This window comes from Lithobates pipiens, unplaced genomic scaffold (assembly GCF_037356315.1).
Source record: "Lithobates pipiens isolate NorthernLeopardFrog02 unplaced genomic scaffold, aLitPip1_a1.2 Scaffold_30, whole genome shotgun sequence".
Lineage (NCBI taxonomy): Eukaryota > Metazoa > Chordata > Amphibia > Anura > Ranidae > Lithobates > Lithobates pipiens.
Genome location: NW_027507791.1, coordinates 146,711,554 through 146,734,543, shown reverse-complemented (window position 1 = coordinate 146,734,543; position 22,990 = coordinate 146,711,554).

Genomic DNA, 22,990 nt, shown 5'->3' with positions numbered 1-22,990 from the left:
TAGACGTTACCAGTTCTTATAAGGACCTTTGTAGAACTAGTAGGTTGTGAATGATTAGCAGACTGTACCTCAGTCCCTTTACTGATAAAGGACTGCTGCAGCAGTAGGGCAGCAGTCAGCAGTAGTGCACCTCAACCCTATATATTGTGGACCTATACCAGTCCTTAAGGAATAGCAGACTGTACCTCACTCAACCTTATGTACTGTAGTACTCTTGACCTTACCAGTCCTTATAAGGACCTTTGTGCAACTAGTAGGTTGTGAATGATTAGCAGACTGTACCTCAGTCCATATACTGATAAAGGACTGCTGCAGTATAGGGCAGCAGTCAGCAGTAATGCACCTCAACCCTATATATTGTGGACCTATACCAGTCCTTAAGGAATAGCAGACTGTACCTCACTCAACCCTATGTACGGTAGTACTCTTGACCTTACCAATCCTTATAAGGACCTTTGTGCAACTAGTAGGTTGTGAATGATTAGCAGACTGTACCTCAGTCCCTATACTGATAAAGGACTGCTGCAGTATAGGGCAGCAGTCAGCAGTAGTGCACCTCAACCCTATATATTGCGGACCTATACCAATCCTTAAGGAATAGCAGACTGTACCTCACTCAACCCTATGTACTGTAGTACCCTAGACCTTACCAGTCCTTATAAGGACCTTTGTGCAACTAGTAGGTTGTGAATGATTAGCAGACTGTACCTCAGTCCCTATACTGATAAAGGACTGCTGCAGCAGTAGGGCAGCAGTCAGCAGTAGTGCACCTCAACCCTATATATTGTGGACCTATACCAGTCCTTAAGGAATAGCAGACTGTACCTCACTCAACCCTATGTACTGTATTAACCTAAACCTTACCAGTCCTTGTAAGGACCATTGTGCAACTAGTAGGTTGTGAATGATTAGCAGACTGTACCTCAGTCCCTCTACTTATAAAGGACTGCTGCAGCAGTAGGGCAGCAGTCAGCAGTAGTGCACCTCAACCCTATATATTGTGGACCTATACCAGTCTTTATGGAATAGCAGACTGTACCTCACTCAACCCTATGTACTGTAGTACCCTAGACCTTACCAGTCCTTATAAGGACCTTTGTGCAACTAGTAGGTTGTGAATGATTAGCAGACTGTACCTCAGTCCCTATACTGATAAAGGACTGCTGCAGTATAGGGCAGCAGTCAGCAGTAGTGCACCTCAACCCTATATATTGTGGACCTATACCAGTCCTTAAGGAATAGCAGACTGTACCTCACTCAACCCTATGTACGGTAGTACCCTAGACGTTACCAGTCCTTATAAGGACCTTTGTGGAACTAGTAGGTTGTGAATGATTAGCAGACTGTACCTCAGTCCCTATACTGATAAAGGACTGCTGCAGTATAGGGCAGCAGTCAGCAGTAGTGCACCTCAACCCTATATATTGTGGACCTTACCAGTCCTTAAGGAATAGCAGACTGTACCTCACTCAATCCTATGTACTGTATTACCCTAGACATTACCAGTCCTTAAAAGGACCTTTGTGCAACTAGTAGGTTGTGAATGATTAGCAGACTGTACCTCAGTCCCTATACTGATAAAGGACTGCTGCAGTATAGGGCAGCAGTCAGCAGTAGTGCACCTCAACCCTATATATTGTGGACCTATACCAGTCCTTAAGGAATAGCAGACTGTACCTCACTCAACCCTATGTGCTGTAGTACCCTAGACCTTACCAGTCCTTATAAGGACCTTTGTGCAACTAGTAGGTTGTGAATGATTAGCAGACTGTACCTCAGTCCCTATACTGATAAAGGACTGCTGCAGTATAGGGCAGCAGTCAGCAGTAGTTCACCTCATCCCTATATATTGTGGACCTATACCAGTCCTTAAGGAATAGCAGACTGTACCTCACTCAACCCTATGTACGGTAGTACCCTAGACGTTACCAGTCCTTATAAGGACCTTTGTGGAACTAGTAGGTTGTGAATGATAAGCAGACTGTACCTCAGTCCCTATACTAATAAAGGACTGCTGCAGCAGTAGGGCAGCAGTCAGCAGTAGTGCACCTCAACCCTATATATTGTGGACCTATACCAGTCTTTAAGGAATAGCAGACTGTACCTCACTCAACCCTATGTACTGTAGTACCCTAGACCTTACCAGTCCTTATAAGGGCCTTTGTGCATCTAGTAGGTTGTGAATGATTAGCAGACTGTACCTCAGTCCCTATACTGATAAAGGACTGCTGCAGTATAGGGCAGCAGTCAGCAGTAGTGCACCTCAACCCTATATATTGTGGACCTATACCAGTCCTTAAGGAATAGCAGACTGTACCTCACTCAACCCTATGTACTGTAGTACCCTAGACCTTACCAGTCCTTATAAGGACCTTTGTGCAACTAGTAGGTTGTGAATGATTAGCAGACTGTACCTCAGTCCCTATACTGATAAAGGACTACTGCAGTATAGGGCAGCAGTCAGCAGTAGTGCACCTCAACCCTATATATTGTGGACCTATACCAGTCCTTAAGGAATAGCAGACTGTACCTCACTCAACCCTATGTACTGTAGTACCCTAGACGTTACCAGTCCTTATAAGGACCTTTTTGGAACTAGTTGGTTGTGAATGATAAGCAGACTGTACCTCAGTCCCTATACTAATAAAGGACTGCTGCAGCAGTAGGACAGCAGTCAGCAGTAGTGCACCTCAACCCTATATATTGTGAACCTATACCAGTCCTTAAGGAATAGCAGACTGTACCTCACTCAACCCTATATACTGTAGTACCCTAGACCTTACCAGTCCTTATAAGGACCTTTGTGCAACTAGTAGGTTGTGAATGATTAGCAGACTGTACCTCAGTCCCTATACTGATAAAGGACTGCTGCAGTATAGGGCAGCAGTCAGCAGTAGTGCACCTCAACCCTATATATTGTGGACCTATACCAGTCCTTAAGGAATAGCAGACTGTACCTCACTCAACCCTATGTACTGTAGTACCCTAGACCTTACCAGTCCTTATAAGGACCGTTGTGCAACTAGTAGGTTGTGAATGATTAGCAGACTGTACCTCAGTCCCTATACTGATAAAGGACTGCTGCAGTATAGGGCAGCAGTCAGCAGTAGTGCACCTCAACCCTATATATTGTGGACCTATACCAGTCCTTAAGGAATAGCAGACTGTACCTCCCTCAACCCTGTGTACTGTAGTACCCTAGACCTTACCAGTACTTATAAGGACCTTTGTGCAACTAGTAGGTTGTGAATGATTAGCAGACTGTACCTCAGTCCCTATACTGATAAAGGACTGCTGCAGTATAGGGCAGCAGTCAGCAGTAGTTCACCTCATCCCTATATATTGTGGACCTATACCAGTCCTTAAGGAATAGCAGACTGTACCTCACTCAACCCTATGTACGGTAGTACCCTAGACGTTACCAGTCCTTATAAGGACCTTTGTGGAACTAGTAGGTTGTGAATGATAAGCAGACTGTACCTCAGTCCCTATACTAATAAAGGACTGCTGCAGCAGTAGGGCAGCAGTCAGCAGTAGTGCACCTCAACCCTATATATTGTGGACCTATACCAGTCTTTAAGGAATAGCAGACTGTACCTCACTCAACCCTATGTACTGTAGTACCCTAGACCTTACCAGTCCTTATAAGGGCCTTTGTGCATCTAGTAGGTTGTGAATGATTAGCAGACTGTACCTCAGTCCCTATACTGATAAAGGACTGCTGCAGTATAGGGCAGCAGTCAGCAGTAGTGCACCTCAACCCTATATATTGTGGACCTATACCAGTCCTTAAGGAATAGCAGACTGTACCTCACTCAACCCTATGTACTGTAGTACCCTAGACCTTACCAGTCCTTATAAGGACCTTTGTGCAACTAGTAGGTTGTGAATGATTAGCAGACTGTACCTCAGTCCCTATACTGATAAAGGACTACTGCAGTATAGGGCAGCAGTCAGCAGTAGTGCACCTCAACCCTATATATTGTGGACCTATACCAGTCCTTAAGGAATAGCAGACTGTACCTCACTCAACCCTATGTACTGTAGTACCCTAGACGTTACCAGTCCTTATAAGGACCTTTTTGGAACTAGTTGGTTGTGAATGATAAGCAGACTGTACCTCAGTCCCTATACTAATAAAGGACTGCTGCAGCAGTAGGACAGCAGTCAGCAGTAGTGCACCTCAACCCTATATATTGTGAACCTATACCAGTCCTTAAGGAATAGCAGACTGTACCTCACTCAACCCTATATACTGTAGTACCCTAGACCTTACCAGTCCTTATAAGGACCTTTGTGCAACTAGTAGGTTGTGAATGATTAGCAGACTGTACCTCAGTCCCTATACTGATAAAGGACTGCTGCAGTATAGGGCAGCAGTCAGCAGTAGTGCACCTCAACCCTATATATTGTGGACCTATACCAGTCCTTAAGGAATAGCAGACTGTACCTCACTCAACCCTATGTACTGTAGTACCCTAGACCTTACCAGTCCTTATAAGGACCGTTGTGCAACTAGTAGGTTGTGAATGATTAGCAGACTGTACCTCAGTCCCTATACTGATAAAGGACTGCTGCAGTATAGGGCAGCAGTCAGCAGTAGTGCACCTCAACCCTATATATTGTGGACCTATACCAGTCCTTAAGGAATAGCAGACTGTACCTCCCTCAACCCTGTGTACTGTAGTACCCTAGACCTTACCAGTACTTATAAGGACCTTTGTGCAACTAGTAGGTTGTGAATGATTAGCAGACTGTACCTCAGTCCCTATACTGATAAAGGACTGCTGCAGCAGTAGGGCAGCAGTCAGCAGTAGTGCACCTCAACCCTATATATTGTGGACCTATACCAGTCCTTAAGGAATAGCAAACTGTACCTCACTCAACCCTATGTACTGTATTAACCTAAAACTTACCAGTCCTTGTAAGGACCTTTGTGCAACTAGTAGGTTGTGAATGATTAGCAGACTGTACCTCAGTCCCTCTACTAATAAAGGACTGCTGCAGCAGTAGGGCAGCAGTCAGCAGTAGTGCACCTCAACCCTATATATTGTGGACCTATACCAGTCCTTAAGGAATAGCAGACTGTACCTCACTCAACCCTATGTACTGTAGTACCCTAGACCTTACCAGTCCTTATAAGGACCTTTGTGCAACTAGTAGGTTGTGAATGATTAGCAGACTGTACCTCAGTCCCTATACTGATAAAGGACTGCTGCAGTATAGGGCATTAGTCAGCAGTAGTGCACCTCAACCCTATATATTGTGGGCCTATACCAGTCCTTAAGGAATAGCAGACTGTACCTCACTCAACTCTATGTACTGTAGTACCCTAGACCTTACCAGTCCTTATAAGGACCTTTGTGCAACTAGTAGGTTGTGAATGATTAGCAGACTGTACCTCAGTCCATATACTGATAAAGGACTGCTGCAGTATAGGGCAGCCGTCAGCAGTAGTGCACCTCAACCCTATATATTGTGGACCTACACCAGTCCTTAAGGAATAGCAGACTGTACCTCACTCAACCTTATGTACGGTAGTACCCTAGACGTTACCAGTTCTTATAAGGACCTTTGTAGAACTAGTAGGTTGTGAATGATTAGCAGACTGTACCTCAGTCCCTTTACTGATAAAGGACTGCTGCAGCAGTAGGGCAGCAGTCAGCAGTAGTGCACCTCAACCCTATATATTGTGGACCTATACCAGTCCTTAAGGAATAGCAGACTGTACCTCACTCAACCTTATGTACTGTAGTACTCTTGACCTTACCAGTCCTTATAAGGACCTTTGTGCAACTAGTAGGTTGTGAATGATTAGCAGACTGTACCTCAGTCCATATACTGATAAAGGACTGCTGCAGTATAGGGCAGCAGTCAGCAGTAATGCACCTCAACCCTATATATTGTGGGCCTATACCAGTCCTTAAGGAATAGCAGACTGTACCTCACTCAACTCTATGTACTGTAGTACCCTAGACCTTACCAGTCCTTATAAGGACCTTTGTGCAACTAGTAGGTTGTGAATGATTAGCAGACTGTACCTCAGTCCATATACTGATAAAGGACTGCTGCAGTATAGGGCAGCCGTCAGCAGTAGTGCACCTCAACCCTATATATTGTGGACCTACACCAGTCCTTAAGGAATAGCAGACTGTATCTCACTCAACCTTATGTACGGTAGTACCCTAGACGTTACCAGTTCTTATAAGGACCTTTGTAGAACTAGTAGGTTGTGAATGATTAGCAGACTGTACCTCAGTCCCTTTACTGATAAAGGACTGCTGCAGCAGTAGGGCAGCAGTCAGCAGTAGTGCACCTCAACCCTATATATTGTGGACCTATACCAGTCCTTAAGGAATAGCAGACTGTACCTCACTCAACCTTATGTACTGTAGTACTCTTGACCTTACCAGTCCTTATAAGGACCTTTGTGCAACTAGTAGGTTGTGAATGATTAGCAGACTTTACCTCAGTCCATATACTGATAAAGGACTGCTGCAGTATAGGGCAGCAGTCAGCAGTAATGCACCTCAACCCTATATATTGTGGACCTATACCAGTCCTTAAGGAATAGCAGACTGTACCTCACTCAACCCTATGTACTGTAGTACTCTTGACCTTACCAGTCCTTATAAGGACCTTTGTGCATCTAGTAGGTTGTGAATGATTAGCAGACTGTACCTCATTCCCTATACTGATAAAGGACTGCTGCAGTATAGGGCAGCAGTCAGCAGTAGTGCACCTCAACCCTATATATTGCGGACCTATACCAGTCCTTAAGGAATAGCAGACTGTACCTCACTCAACCCTATGTACTGTAGTACCCTAGACCTTACCAGTCCTTATAAGGACCTTTGTGCTACTAGTAGGTTGTGAATGATTAGCAGACTGTACCTCAGTCCCTATACTGATAAAGGACTGCTGCAGTATAGGGCAGCAGTCAGCAGTAGTGCACCTCAACCATATATATTGTGGACCTATACCAGTCCTTAAGGAATAGCAGACTGTACCTCACTCAACCCTATGTACTGTAGTACCCTAGACCTTACCAGTCCTTATAAGGACCTTTGTGCAACTAGTAGGTTGTGAATGATTAGCAGACTGTACCTCAGTCCCTATACTGATAAAGGACTGCTGCACCAGTAGGGCAGCAGTCAGCAGTAGTGCACCTCAACCCTATATATTGTGGACCTATACCAGTCCTTAAGGAATAGCAGACTGTACCTCACTCAACCCTATGTACTGTATTAACCTAAACCTTACCAGTCCTTGTAAGGACCTTTGTGCAACTAGTAGGTTGTGAATAATTAGCAGACTGTACCTCAGTCCCTCTACTAATAAAGGACTGCTGCAGCAGTAGGGCAGCAGTCAGCAGTAGTGCACCTCAACCCTATATATTGTGGGCCTATACCAGTCCTTAAGGAATAGCAGACTGTACCTCACTCAACCCTATGTACTGTAGTACCCTAGACCTTACCAGTCCTTATAAGGACCTTTGTGGAACTAGTAGGTTGTGAATGATTAGCAGACTGTACCTCAGTCCCTATACTGATAAAGGACTGCTGCAGTATAGGGCAGCAGTGAGCAGTAGTGCACCTCAACCCTATATATTGTGGACCTATACCAGTCCTTAAGGAAGAGCAGACTGTACCTCACTCAACCCTATGTACTGTAGTACCCTAGACCTTACCAGTCCTTATAAGGACCTTTGTGCAACTAGTAGGTTGTGAATGATTAGCAGACTGTACCTCAGTCCCTATACTGATAAAGGACTGCTGCAGCAGTAGGGCAGCAGTCAGCAGTAGTGCACCTCAACCCTATATATTGTGGACCTATACCAGTCCTTAAAGAGGGATTCCACCCAAAATTTTTTTTAAAAGCCAGCAGCTATAAATACTACAGCTGCTGATTTTTAATAAATGGACAGTCACCTGTCCCGGGTTCCAGCGATGCCGGCAGCCGAGGCCGATCGATCGCTCGGGCCCTCGGCTGCTGCCGCCACCATTCTTGGTGAGGGAATCAGGAAGTGAAGCGAATCGGCTTCACTTCCCGGTTCCCTACTGCGCTTGCGCGACTCGCGCACCGCAATAGGAATTCTCTGCGCTGTCTCTGAGACCCGTGTGTGTCCCAGCAGACAGCGCGGAAGGACAAGAAATGGCGTAGACTCCCACGGGAGTCTATGCCCGGAAGTGGGTGTAAATACCTGTCTTTGACAGGTATCTCCACCCCCCTCCCCCCTGAAAGGTGCCAATTGTGACACCGGAGGGGGGGAGGGTTCCGATCAGCGGAGGTTCCACTTTAGGATGGAACCCCACTTTAAGGAATAGCAGACTGTACCTCACTCAACCCTATGTACTGTAGTACCCTAGACCTTACCAGTCCTTATAATGACCTTTGTGCAACTAGTAGGTTGTGAATGATTAGCAGACTGTACCTCAGTCCCTATACTGATAAAGGACTGCTGCAGCAATAGGGCAGCAGTCAGCAGTAGCGCACCTCAACCCTATATATTGTGGACCTATACCAGTCCATAAGGAAGAGCAGACTGTACCTCACTCAACCCTATGTACTGTAGTACCCTAGACCTTACCAGTCCTTATAATGACCTTTGTGTAACTAGTAGGTTGTGAATGATTAGCAGACTGTACCTCAGTCCCTATACTGATAAAGGACTGCTGCAGCAGTAGGGCAGCAGTCAGCAGTAGCGCACCTCAACCCTATATATTGTGGACCTATACCAGTCCATAAGGAAGAGCAGACTGTACCTCACTCAACCCTATGTACTGTAGTACCCTAGACCTTACCAGTCCTTATAAGGAACTTTGTGCAACTAGTAGGATGTGAATGATTAGCAGAATGTACCTCAGTCCCTATACTAATAAAGGACTGCTGCAGCAGTAGGGCAGCAGTCAGCAGTAGTGCACCTCAACCCTATATATTGTGGACCTATACCAGTCCTTAAGGAATAGCAGACTGTACCTCACTCAACCCTATGTACTGTAGTACCCTAGACCGTACCAGTCCTCATAAGGACCTTTGTGCAACTAGTAGGTTGTGAATGATTAGCAGACTGTACCTCAGTCCCTATACTGATAAAGGACTGCTGCAGCAGTAGGGCAGCAGTCAGCAGTAGTGCACCTCTACCCTATATATTGTGGACCTATACCAGTCCTTAAGGAATAGCAGACTGTACCTCACTCAACCCTATGTACTGTAGTACCCTAGACCTTACCAGTCCTTAAAAGGACCTTTGTGCAACTAGTAGGTTGTGAATGATTAGCATACTGTACCTCAGTCCCTATACTGATAAAGGACTGCTGCAGCAGTAGGGCAGCAGTCAGCAGTAGTGCACCTCAACCCTATATATTGTGGACCTATACCAGTCCTTAAGGAATAGCAGACTGTACCTCACTCAACCCTATGTACTGAAGTACCCTAGACCTTACCAGTCCTTATAAGGACCTTTGTGGAACTAGTAGGTTGTGAATGATTAGCAGACTGTACCTCAGTCCCTATACCGATAAAGGACTGCTGCAGTATAGGGCAGCAGTCAGCAGTAGTGCACCTCAACCCTATATATTGTGGACCTATACCAGTCCTTAAGGAAGAGCAGACTGTACCTCACTCAACCCTATGTACTGTAGTACCCTAGACCTTACCAGTCCTTATAAGGACCTTTGTGCAACTAGTAGGTTGTGAATGATTAGCAGACTGTACCTCAGTCCCTATACCGATAAAGAACGGCTGCAGCAGTAGGGCAGCAGTCAGCAGTAGTGCACCTCAACCCTATATATTGTGGACCTATACCAGTCCTTAAGTAATAGCAGACTGTACCTCACTCAACCCTATGTACTGTAGTACCCTAGACCTTACCAGTCCTTATAAGGACCTTTGTGGAACTAGTAGGTTGTGAATGATTAGCAGACTGTACCTCAGTCCCTATACTGATAAAGGACTGCTGCAGTAGTAGGGCATCAGTCAGCAGTAGTGCACCTCAGCCCTATATATTGTGGACCTATACCAGTCTTTAAGGAATAGCAGACTGTACCTCACTCAAACCTATGTACTGTAGTACCCTAGACCTTACCAGTCCTTATAAGGACCTTTGTGCAACTAGCAGGTTGTGAATGATTAGCAGACTGTACCTCAGTCCCTATACTGATAAAGGACTGCTGCAGCAGTAGGGCATCAGTCAGCAGTAGTGCACCTCAACCCTATATATTGTGGACCTATACCAGTCCTTAAGGAATAGCAGACTGTACCTCACTCAACCCTATGTACTGTAGTACCCTAGACCTTACCAGTCCTTATAAGGACCTTTGTGGATCTAGTAGGTTGTGAATGATTAGCAGACTGTACCTCAGTCCCTATACCGATAAAGGACTGCTGCAGTATAGGGCAGCAGTCAGCAGTAGTGCACCTCAACCCTATATATTGTGGACCTATACCAGTCCTTAAGGAAGAGCAGACTGTACCTCACTCAACCCTATGTACTGTAGTACCCTAGACCTTACCAGTCCTTATAAGGACCTTTGTGCAACTAGTAGGTTGTGAATGATTAGCAGACTGTACCTCAGTCCCTATACTGATAAAGAACTGCTGAAGCAGTAGGGCAGCAGTCAGCAGTAGTGCACCTCAACCCTATATATTGTGGACCTATACCAGTCCTTAAAGAGGGATTCCACCCAAATTCTTTTTTTTAAAAGCCAGCAGCTATAAATACTACAGCTGCTGATTTTTAATAAATGGACAGTCACCTGTCCAGGGTTCCAGCGATGCCGGCAGCCGAGGCCGATCGATCGCTCGGCCCTCAGCTGCTGCCGCCACCATTCTATGTGAGGGAATCAGGAAGTGAAGCGAATCGGCTTCACTTCCCGGTTCCCTACTGCGTATGCGCGAGTCGCGCACCGCAATAGGAATTCTCCGCACTGTCTCTGAGACCCGTGTGTGTCCCAGCAGACAGCGCCGCAGGACAGGAAATGGAGTAGACTCTCACGGGAGTCTATGCCCGGAAGTGAGTGTAAATACCTGTCTTTGACAGGTATCTCCACCCCCCTCCCGCCTGAAAGGTGCCAATTGTGACACCGGAGGGGGGAGGGTTCCGATCAGCGGAGGTTCCACTTTAGGGTGGAACCCCACTTTAAGGAATAGCAGACTGTACCTCACTCAACCCTATGTACTGTAGTACCCTAGACCTTACCAGTCCTTATAAGGACCTTTGTTCAACTAGTAGGTTGTGAATGATTAGCAGACTGTACCTCAGTCCCTATACTGATAAAGGACTGCTGCAGCAGTAGGGCAGCAGTCAGCAGTAGTGCACCTCAACCCTATATATTGTGGACCTATACCAGTCCATAAGGAATAGCAGACTGTACCTCACTAAACCCTATGTACTGTAGTAACCTAAACCTTACCAGTCCTTATAAGGACCTTTGTGGAACTAGTAGGTTCTGAATGATTAGCAGACTGTACCTCAGTCCCTATACCGATAAAGGACTGCTGCAGTATAGGGCAGCAGTCAGCAGTAGTGCACCTCAACTCTATATATTGTGGACCTATACCAGTCCTTAAGGAATAGCAGACTGTACCTCACTCAACCCTATGTACTGTAGTACCCTAGAACTTACCAGTCCTTATAAGGACCTTTGTGGAACTAGTAGGTTCTGAATGATTAGCAGACTGTACCTCAGTCCCTATACCGATAAAGGACTGCTGCAGTATAGGGCAGCAGTCAGCAGTAGTGCACCTCAACTCTATATATTGTGGACCTATACCAGTCCTTAAGGAAGAGCAGACTGTACCTCACTCAACCCTATGTACTGTAGTACCCTAGACCTTACCAGTCCTCATAAGGACCTTTGTGCAACTAGTAGGTTGTGAATGATTAGCAGACTGTACCTCAGTCCCTATACTGATAAAGGACTGCTGCAGCAGTAGGGCAGCAGCCAGCAGTAGTGCACCTCAACCCTATATATTGTGGACCTATACCAGTCCTTAAGTAATAGCAGACTGTACCTCACTCAACCCTATGTACTGTAGTACCCTAGACCTTACCAGTCCTTATAAGGACCTTTGTGGAACTAGTAGGTTCTGAATGATTAGCAGACTGTACCTCAGTCCCTATACCGATAAAGGACTGCTGCAGTATAGGGCAGCAGTCAGCAGTAGTGCACCTCAACTCTATATATTGTGGACCTATACCAGTCCTTAACCACTTGCTTACTGGGCACTTAAACCCCCCTCAGTCCCAGACCAATTTTCAGCTTTCAGCGCTGATGCACTTTGAGTGACAATTGCGCGGGCATACAACACTGTACCCAAATGAAATTTTTATCATTTTTTTCCCACAAATAGAGCTTTCTTTTGGTGGTATTTAGTTACAGCTCGGAGTTTTATTTTTTGCTAAACAAACAAAAAAAGATGCAAAAAAAAAAAAAAAAAAAATCATGTTTTAATAGTTTGTTATAAAATTTTGCAAACGGGTCATTTTTCTCCTTCATTGAAGTGCGCTGATTAGGCGGCACTGATAGGCTGCATTGGTGGGCACTGATGGGCTGCATTGGTGGGCACTGATGGGCTGCATTGGTGGGCACTGATGGGCTGCACTGGTGGGCACTGATAGGCATAGTTAAGGCGGCACTAATAGGCACAGATAAGGCGGCACCGATGGGCACAGATAAGGCGGCACTGATGGGCAAAGATGGGCACAGATAAGATGGCACGGATGGGTGGCACGGATAAGTGGCACGGATGGGTGGCACGGATGGGCACTGATAGGTACCACAGATAGATGGGACTGATGGGCACTGATAGGTGGCACTGATAGGTGGCTCTGATAGGTGGCACTGCTGGGCACTGATGGGCGGCACTGCTGGGCACTGATGGGCGGCACTGCTGGGCACTGATGGGCGGCACTGGGGTGCAGCACCTTTGAGGCAGATTGGGTGGCACTGTGGGTGGCACTGTGGGGTGGCACTGTGGGTGGCACTGTGGGTGGCACTGTGGGTGGCACTGTGGGTGGCACTGTGGGTGGCACTGTGGGCACTATGGGCACTGACAGGGGGCACTGACGGGGGGCACTTACTTTTTCTTTTATTTTTTTTCAGGATGGCACTGCGGGAGGCAGGTGGGCACAGGCAGGTGGCAGGTGGTCCCTTGTATTGATGGCCGTGATCGGGACTGATGTCCCGATCACGGCCGCCGGTGATCGGCTTTTTTTTTCTCTCCTCGCGCTGTCAGCGCGAGGAGGAATAATAGCCGATTACCGGCTCCGTTCTATCACATGATCAGCTGTCATTGGCTGACAGCTGATCACGTGATAAGGGGTCGGGATCGACCCCTTACACGGATCGGTGATCAGGCGAGTCTCACGGACTCGCCGATCACAGAGCGCGCCGCGCGCGCCCCTCAGGGGGCGCGCAGGCCGCTCGTAACCAGGACGACGTCAATAGACGTAGTCCTGAAAATGTAGGTCCGCGCTAATGCCGTCATTTGGCAATAGCGCGGATCTGAAGTGGTTAAGGAAGAGCAGACTGTACCTCACTCAACCCTATGTACTGTAGTTCCCTAGACCTTACCAGTCCTCATAAGGACCTTTGTGCAACTAGTAGGTTGTGAATGATTAGCAGACTGTACCTCAGTCCCTATACTGATAAAGAACTGCTGCAGCAGTAGGGCAGCAGCCAGCAGTAGTGCACCTCAACCCTATATATTGTGGACCTAAACCAGTCCTTAAGTAATAGCAGACTGTACCTCACTCAACCCTATATACTGTAGTACCCTAGACCTTACCAGTCCTTATAAGGACCTTTGTGGAACTAGTAGGTTGTGAATGATTAGCAGACTGTACCTCAGTCCCTATACTGATAAAGGACTGCTGCAGAAGTAGGGCATCAGTCAGCAGTAGTGCACCTCAGCCCTATATATTGTGGACCTATACCATTCTTTAAGAATTAGCAGACTGTACCTCACTCAACCCTATGTACTGTAGTACCCTAGACCTTACCAGTCCTTATAAGGACCTTTGTTCAACTAGTAGGTTGTGAATGATTAGCAGACTGTACCTCAGTCCCTATACTGATAAAGGACTGCTGCAGCAGTAGGGCATCAGTCAGCAGTAGTGCACCTCAACCCTATATATTGTGGACCTATACCAGTCCTTAAGGAATAGCAGACTGTACCTCACTCAACCCTATGTACTGTAGTACCCTAGACCTTACCAGTCCTTATAAGGACCTTTGTGGAACTAGTAGGTTGTGAATGATTAGCAGACTGTACCTCAGTCCCTATACCGATAAAGGACTGCTGCAGTATAGGGCAGCAGTCAGCAGTAGTGCACCTCAACCCTATATATTGTGGACCTATACCAGTCCTTAAGGAAGAGCAGACTGTACCTCACTCAACCCTATGTACTGTAGTACCCTAGACCTTACCAGTCCTTATAAGGACCTTTGTGCAACTAGTAGGTTGTGAATGATTAGCAGACTGTACCTCAGTCCCTATACTGATAAAGAACTGCTGAAGCAGTAGGGCAGCAGTCAGCAGTAGTGCACCTCAACCCTATATATTGTGGACCTATACCAGTCCTTAAAGAGGGATTCCACCCAAATTCTTTTTTTTAAAAGCCAGCAGCTATAAATACTACAGCTGCTGATTTTTAATAAATGGACAGTCACCTGTCCAGGGTTCCAGCGATGCCGGCAGCCGAGGCCGATCGATCGCTCGGCCCTCAGCTGCTGCCGCCACCATTCTATGTGAGGGAATCAGGAAGTGAAGCGAATCGGCTTCACTTCCCGGTTCCCTACTGCGTATGCGCGAGTCGCGCACCGCAATAGGAATTCTCCGCACTGTCTCTGAGACCCGTGTGTGTCCCAGCAGACAGCGCCGCAGGACAGGAAATGGAGTAGACTCTCACGGGAGTCTATGCCCGGAAGTGAGTGTAAATACCTGTCTTTGACAGGTATCTCCACCCCCCTCCCGCCTGAAAGGTGCCAATTGTGACACCGGAGGGGGGAGGGTTCCGATCAGCGGAGGTTCCACTTTAGGGTGGAACCCCACTTTAAGGAATAGCAGACTGTACCTCACTCAACCCTATGTACTGTAGTACCCTAGACCTTACCAGTCCTTATAAGGACCTTTGTTCAACTAGTAGGTTGTGAATGATTAGCAGACTGTACCTTAGTCCCTATACTGATAAAGGACTGCTGCAGCAGTAGGGCAGCAGTCAGCAGTAGTGCACCTCAACCCTATATATTGTGGACCTATACCAGTCCATAAGGAATAGCAGACTGTACCTCACTCAACCCTATGTACTGTAGTAACCTAAACCTTACCAGTCCTTGTAAGGACCTTTGTGCAACTAGTAGGTTGTGAATGATTAGCAGACTGTACCTCAGTCCCTATACTGATAAAGGACTGCTGCAGTATACTGCAGCAGTCAGCAGTAGTGCACCTCAACCCTATATTTTGTGGACCTAATAGCTAGCGATTTGGGTCACTGGTCTCTCCCTGCTCCACACAACAACCTCTCCCTATAGTGACAGTAGAAAGAATGTAAAATGGCCGCCGGATCGAGTCTATTCATAAGTTAGGGGGAATGTCCAAGTGTCCATGTGCTGTGATGTCGCAATTGGCTGTCATGTACCCCATGATGGATGTGTCATCATAGGTCAAAGTTCTTTTACACAGTAAACACGGAAGTCCGCCGGGCGAACGGCGGCAATAGTCCGCCGATTGGGCGGACGGCGAACAGCCGAAATTCGCCACGAAACGACTGCCGGGGCGAACCGTTCGGCCATCCCTAACCCTAACTACCAAGACCTGAGATGTGCCTTGGCCTGGCTGGTCAGTATGCCTAAAAGAGGGCAAAAAGAGATACAAAATAAGTGTGCTGTGAAAGCTACAAAGAAGGGCCAGCAACAACCATCAGTCCAGAAAATGCGAATGCCCAGATGACTACAGAAAAGGGGTTTAAGTATGTGACTGCTAAAAACGGAGGATCTCCAGCGCCCCCTGAACCAGAAGATAAAGAAGGGACCCCCTGTGCGGACCTACGGAAGTTGTCTCCAACCCGGACGAATATCCAGAAAAGGGGTTAGCCTAGTTTGGCAAGGAACGTGGACAGGAGAACGAACTGTTCATATTCAGAGGATACATGGTGAGAGGGAGAAAGAACAGACCCAAGGAATGCAGAGAAGGACAAATACTTTAAACCAACACCGTTACTATGGTGAAGTAATTTTACCTCAAACCCCTGGCTTAGCCATCTATTCTAATGAAGGGGAAGTTGTAAGCGTGGTAAAGAGAACTGCCTAGAGCATTAACTGGGAACTGCGCCAAGGGTAGGAGGAAGACTGGAGCAGCACGAAAATCTGGCCAGTAACTGCTAGCCATGCCAAAGAGAACATCCCTGACTTCCCTGAATATCCCTGGTGGCTTAGAGAGGGTGAGCTGCAAAACATGGACAGACTGACAGGAGTTTGTAGGTCCTGAAATGCTGGTCACCTGATAGATACTTAAAGTGGTTGTAAACCCTTACAACACACTTTGACCTACAGGTAAGCCTAGATTAATAATAGTGGGAGGGGCAAGAATTGTCCCCGCCCACTATGTATGGGGCGCTGGTAGAAGGGAATTAATTAATTAATTAATTTACAGTTAAATGTTGTTAGAGTACTTACCTTTGATTGGTCCAGAGGCTTAGTAACGGTTGCCACAAACAGGAGACCCTATAAAAGAGAAAAAAGTGCGTCAGTTGCCGCAGTATAACGGACAAAGATCAGAACACATCCCTGCTGTTTCGTTATGGAGTCCTTACTGCGACAGGTGATCGAACGGGCTGGTGCCGTGGATGGAGAGCGGTGGCTTCGTTCCTGTCTGTCGGCTTATCCGGTGGCTGGTTCTGGTAGTGTTCCGTCTGTGGATGTCCCTTCAGTGGAGCAGATTGATTTCCTCAGTGCATTCTCTCGGGTACCCCAGGATCTTCCGGTTTCGGCGGCTTCCTCTTCCTCCCGGTCGGTCCCTCCTCTTGACCCGGTGACGCAAGAACCTTTCGGAGATGTCCACAGCTGTTGGGCCTATTCTCCGATCTCCGAGGATGGCGCAGGCGCAGTGGACCATCGGGCTGCCCGGAAAAGAAGGAGACCGCGAAGATTTGAATTGGCGGATTCACCCCTGCAAAACAAAAAAGGTACTGTGTCTGCTTGTTTGAAGAAAAAGAAGAAATCAAATCATTTGAATGTTACTGGGCATACTGTCACTGCTAGGGACAATGTCTATAGTGCTTTACATGTATCTGATGCGGTGGCTGCTACAGTTGATAATGCTTCAGTGGTGCTTGACAACGTTGCCATGGTGAATGACAGAGATCCTGTAATTGCTCCATTTCTGAAGGATTTCAGAAGGCAGCTGTTCCTACTGCTCAAGAAGTTTCACATTTAAATGGAGGTGAGTCGATTGATGCCTCTATTCTGCAAAACTTTATGATTTATATGTCACAACTTTTATCGAATTTATTGCCTAAAACTGCTTCTTCTCGCTCTGCTGATGACACTGCTCTTATGTCAGTTTGGAAAGATAGTGTTCATACTGCTTCAAATTCTTCTGTTTTACCTAATGTCGATTTGACTTCCTCTGGTTTATCAGTAGTTCCCTCTTGTGCTACTGTTTCTAATGTTCCTGAACCTTACTTTAAAGAAGTACTTACGTGTGAACTGTCTCCATTAGGTTTTCACTTACCTATTTCAGTTAAAGAAAAGATTTGGAGAGGGGATTATATTGAATTGCTTTCCTTATTGCCGTCATTTAAAGAATATAGGTTTGATAAAAAAGATGGTGAGAAATCTGATGTTGACAGGAGACGTTTAGGCACACGCAATTTTAATAATTGGTTACAATCTTTTTGTATTTATGCTAGTGTAATGGGCGAACGTCATCCTGAGTTATGTAGCGGTATGTTTCATCATGTTGAAATAATTTTAGAAGCTTATAAAAATTTTCCAGGTTTAGCTTGGTTCTCTTATGATGAAGCCTTTTGACAGAAGCTTTCGGTTCATAAGTCTTTGAAATGGGGTATGAAAGATGTAGGGCTGTGGCTGAACTTGTTATTGCCTCAAAAGGCTATGGCAAAACCTTTTGTACCTATTGGTGGACCTTTTCGTAAGGGGTTGTGCTTTCATTTCAATGAAGGCCATTGCAAATGGCTTCAAAATTGTAAGTATAAACACGAATGCGCTCATTGTGGTGGGTTGCACTCAGCTAATCATTGTTTTAAAAGGCAAGTGCACACAAATGCTGCTGTTTCAAAAGATCCATTTCTTAAAAGCAACAACTCTGGTGAATTTAGTAAAAATGTTACCTTGGCTCCTGCTGTATCCAGAACCCAAGAAAGCGGACATTTTAATTAATGGGTTTGGTTTAGGTTTTCTTTTGCCTACTTTCTATGGTTCAGGATGTATTATTTTTAAGAATTTAAGTTCGGTTTCATTACATGCTGATGTGGTTTAGGGATGAGCCGAACACCCCCTGGTTCAGTTCGCACCAGAACTTTCGAACGGACCCCAAATTCGAACGAACTTTAGAACCCCATTGAAGTCTATGGGACTCGAACGTTCGAAATGAAAAGTGCTAATTTTAACGGCTAATATGCAAGATACTGTCCTAAAAAGGGTTTGGGGACCTGGCTCCTGCCCCAGGGGACATGGGTCAATGCCTAAAATGTTTTTAAAAATGGCCGTTTTGGCGGGAGCACTGATTTTAATGACGATTAAAGTGAAAAAAAAAGTGAAATATTCCTTTAAATATGGTGCCTGGGGGGTGTCTGTAGTATGCCTGTGAAGTGCCACGTGTTTCCCGTGTTTAGAACAGTCCCTGCACAAAATGACATTAAACGGAAATAACACCATTTAAAACTGCTTTCGGTTTTAATGTTATATCTGGTTCCTGCAATATGGTTGAAAATCATTGAGAAAAATGGCATGGGTAGCCCTCCCTGCCCATTACCAGCCTATTTGGGTCTTGTACGTATATTAAGGGGAACCCTGTACCCATATTAAAAAAAGGAAATGCGTGTGGCCCCCAGGCCCTATATACTCAGAACAGCAGTATACAGGCGGTGCAAACAAGACAGGGACTGTGTAGGTTTGTTGTGTTAAGTTGAATCTGTTTGTAATTTTCAACTGGCACATTTTTAAAGTGTAGCTCCAGTCAAAAAAACTATTTTTAAGCTTTTTGGAAAACATAGGGAAGGGTTATCACCCCTGTATAGTTGTTTTGTCGTCGATCTTTTTTCATCTCACTTGCTGTTGTCTCCTTCCGTTTGCAAGTAGGAGATGTTTGTAAATTGGATGTTTGAAAGTAGGGGCCTGCCCTATATGCTCTGCAGAAATGGCGGAACAAGGTGTTGGTTTTGCCACAACATTGTAAGCCCTCAAAGTAACTCTTGGTGGGCGCTAGAGCGCCCTGCTGTGAACGATTATATCAAGAATTGTAATTACATGCCATTGTTGAACAGTGGTAGAAAAATTGACCTTTGGTGGTTGTGGTGCTGGTGCCACAACACTATAAGTCCTCACCGTTACTCTGGGTGGGCACAGGAAGGGGCCCTCCTGTGAAATATTATATCAAGAATTGTAATTACATGTCCCTGTTAAATAGGGGCAGAAAAATTTGGCCTTAGGCACTGCTGCTGGTGCCACCACACTGCAACCTCTTCCATATACTCTAGTTTTATTGCAGGAATTAGCCCTGCTGCAAAGCATTGCATCAAAAATTGTACTTAAACGCCCCTGTTAAACAGGGGCAGAAAAATTGGGCCTTAGGCACTGGTGCTGGTGCCACCACACTGCAACCTCTGCCATATACTCTAGTTTTAATGCAGGAATTAGCCCTGCTGCAAAGCATTGCATCCAAAATTGTACTTAAACGCCCCTGTTAAACAGGGGCAGAAAAATTGGGCCTTAGGCACTGGTGCTGGTGCCACCACACTGCAACCTCTGCCATATACTCTAGTTTTATTGCAGGAATTAGCCCTGCTGCAAAGCATTGCAGCAAAAATTGTAATTAAACGCCCCTGTTAAACAGGGGCAGAAAAATTAGGCCTTAGGCACTGGTGCTGGTGCCACGACACTGCAACCTCTCCCATATACTCTATTTTTATTGCAGGAATTAGCCCTGCTGCAAAGCATTGCATCAAAAATTGTAATTAAACGCCCCTGTTAAACAGGGGCAGAAAAATTGGGCTGCTGGCACTGGTGCTGGTGCCACCACACTGCAACCTCTCCCATATACTCTTGTTTGATTGCAGGAATTAGCCCTGCTGCAAAGCATTGCATCAAAAATTGTACTTAAATGCCCCTGTTAAACAGGGGCAGAAAAATTGGGCTGATGGCATCAACCAGAACCAGAAATGTTCTTCCAACATATCAGCGGAGGAGGAAGAGGATAGACAATCAACATAACAGGACAGTCACTCAGCATCAGCATAGGCAGTCTTGAAGGGATGTGATATTTTAAAAAAAATGATTCTGTTACATCAGCTTCAGGTGCTTGGTAGCTGTGGGTGATCCAAGACTGATTCATCTTGATGAAGGTCAGTCGATCAACTGATTCGGTGGACAGGCGCACCCTGTGATCGGTAACAAAGCCACCAGCAGCACTGAAGGTGCGTTCCGAAAGAACGCTGGATGCAGGACAGGCCAGTAGCTCAATTGCATACTGTGCAAGCTCTGGCCAGTGATCCATCCTCAAGACCCAGTAAGCCAGAGGATTTTCGGTGGGAAAGGTGTCCAAGTCTGACCTTGCCCCTAGGTATTCCTGCACCATGTAAATCAGACGCTGGCGATGGGTGCTGGAACCGATCATACCTTGGGGCTGCGGACTAAAAAATTGTCTGAAAGCATCAGTCAGACGGCCACCTTCTCCACCGCTCCTTCTGACCGATGCCTCAGCAACACGTTGTCCAGGACCAGGAGTTTGTAACCTCCCAGTCTCTGGGAACGCGTTGCACAGACCTTTCTGCAAGGCCTCCCGGAGATGTCTCATCCTCTGCTCCCTCTGCGATGGCAAGATAAGGTCGGCAACCTTACCCTTGTACCGTGGATCAAGGAGAGTGGCCAGCCAGTAATGGTCCCTCTCCTTGATCCGAAGAATACGAGGATCCTTCCACAGGCTTTGCAGGATCAGGGAGGCCATGCAGCGTAGGTTAGCTGAGGCATTCGGTCCGGAGTCCTCTGGGTCACTAAGGACAACATGATCCGCAGCTACCTCCTCCCAGCCACGTACAAGTCCACGTGTTTCTTGGGACTGTAAATCATCCCTACAAGACTGCTGCTGCTGCTGCTGATGCTGATGCTGAGTGCCAGCCTCCACCTCCATGTTGACACAATCATCCTCCTCCTCCTCTTCCTCCTCCTCATCCTCTTCCTGTGTGATGGGTGGCACAGCAGGAACACTGTCTGGATAAAGGGGGCCTTGAGAGGCAAGGAAGTCCTCCTCTTCCTGCCTCTGTTCTGCCTCAAGTGCCCTGTCCATTATTCCACGCAGCGTATGCTCCAAGAGGTGGACAAGAGGTACAGTGTCACTGATGCATGCACTGTCACTGCTCACCATCCTTGTGGCCTCCTCAAATGGTGACAGGACAGTGCATGCATCCCTGATCATGCCCCACTGGCGTGGTGAGAAAAAACCGAGCTCCCCTGACCCTGTCCTGGTGCCGTAGTCGCACAGGTACTCATTGATGGCCCTCTGCTGCTCGTGCAGCTGCTGCAGCATGGCCAATGTTGAGTTCCATCTGGTGGGCATGTCACATATAAGGCGGTTCTTGGGCAGGTTCAACTCCTTTTGGAGCTCAGCCAGCCGAGCACAGGCATTAAATGATCGGTGGAAATGCACACAGACTTTCCTGGCCTGCTTCAGGACATCCTGTAAGCCGGGGTACCTGCCCAAGAACCGCTGCACCACCAGGTTAAGGACGTGAGCTACACAGGGCACATGGGTCAGTTGTCCCTGTCGGAGGGCGGAGAGGAGGTTGGTGCCATTGTCGCAAACCACCATTCCTGGCTTAAGCTGGCGTGGCGTCAACCACCTCTCGGCCTGCCCCTGCAGAGCTGACAAAACATCCGCCCCAGTGTGGCTCCTGTCCCCAAAACAAACCAGCGCAAGCACGGCATGGCATCGTTTTGCCTGCGTACTTGCGTAGCCCCTGGAACGCCTACGGAGCACCGCTGGTTCTGAGGACAGAGCACTGGAAGAGGCCATGGAGGAAGAAGAAGAGGAGGGGGTGGAGGAGAGAGGTGTGTCACAACCAATAGTAGCATTTTGGAGGCGTGGTGGCGGAACAACCTCCAACACTACTGCACCTTGTCCTGCATCCTTCCCAGCAGCCAGAAGAGTGACCCAATGGGCCGTGAAAGACAGGTAACGTCCCTGTCCATGCCTGCTGGACCTGAGTCAGCGGTAATATGCACCTTACCGCTGACCGCCCTGTCCAGCGAGGCAAGGACATTGCCTTCCACATGCCGGTAGAGAGCCGGAATAGCCTTCCGTGAGAAAAAGTGGCGTTTGGGGACCTGCCACTGAGGAACCGCACATTGTACAAACTCACGGAAGGGGGCCGAGTCTACCAACTGAAAAGGCAGCAGTTGAAGTGCTAGCAATTTAGCCAAGCTAGCATTCAACCGCTGGGCATGTGGATGGCTGGGAGTAAACTTCTTCCGCCGGTCCAGCAGCTGGGGCAGGGACATTTGCCTGCTATAATCGGACGTGGGTGTACCGCTAGCAGAGTTCCCGGAAGCACTTGGCTGTGAGACACCTAATTCTACACCTTCATTCCTCTAAGAGCAGGTTTCAGAGAGGACTGAATGTCAAGTGGGGTTGGAGATGCCAGCTGATGAGGAGCAAGGAGAGGTCCGCTTTGTTCTTTGGTGTCGGTCTTTGAGGTACGCTTGCCAACGAGCTGCATGGCAGGTCAACATATGTCTGGTCAAGCATGTGG